Genomic DNA, 1,066 nt, shown 5'->3' on the forward strand with positions numbered 1-1,066 from the left:
CTGACCACAGGTGATAATGGTGCTGACACTGTCCACAGGTGATAATGGTGCTGACACTGTCCACAGGTGATAATGGTGCTGACACTGTCCACAGGTGATAATGGTGCTGACACTGTCCACAGGTGATAATGGTGCTGACACTGTCCACAGGTGATAATGGTGCTGACACTGTCCACAGGTGATAATGGTGCTGACACTGTCCACAGGTGATAATGGTGCTGACACTGTCCACAGGTGATAATGGTGCTGACACTGTCCACAGGTGATAATGGTGCTGACACTGTCCACAGGTGATAATGGGCCTGACACTGACCACAGGTGATAATGGTGCTGACACTGTCCACAGGTGATAATGGTGCTGACACTGTCCACAGGTGATAATGGGCCTGACACTGACCACAGGTGATAATGGTGCTGACACTGTCCACAGGTGATAATGGTGCTGATACTGTCCACAGGTGATAATGGGGTTGACACTGACCACAGGTGATAATGGGGTTGACACTGACCACAGGTGATAATGGTGCTGACACTGTCCACAGGTGATAATGGTGCTGACACTGTCCACAGGTGATAATGGTGCTGACACTGTCCACAGGTGATAATGGTGCTGACACTGTCCACAGGTGATAATGGTGCTGACACTGTCCACAGGTGATAATGGTGCTGACACTGACCACAGGTAATAATGGGGTTGACACTGACCACAGGTGATAATGGGGTTGACACTGACCACAGGTGATAATGGTGCTGACACTGTCCACAGGTGATAATGGTGCTGACAATGTCCACAGGTGATAATGGTGCTGACACTGTCCACAGGAGATAATGGTGCTGACACTGTCCACAGGTGATAATGGTGCTGACACTGTCCACAGGTGATAATGGTGCTGACACTGTCCACAGGTGATAATGGTGCTGACACTGTCCACAGGTGATAATGGGGCTGACACTGTCCACAGGTGATAATGGTGCTGACACTGTCCACAGGTGATAATGGTGCTGACACTGTCCACAGGTGATAATGGTGCAGACACTGTCCATATGTGATAATGGGGCTGACACT

Source organism: Procambarus clarkii, chromosome 14 (assembly GCF_040958095.1).
Source record: "Procambarus clarkii isolate CNS0578487 chromosome 14, FALCON_Pclarkii_2.0, whole genome shotgun sequence".
NCBI lineage: Eukaryota > Metazoa > Arthropoda > Malacostraca > Decapoda > Cambaridae > Procambarus > Procambarus clarkii.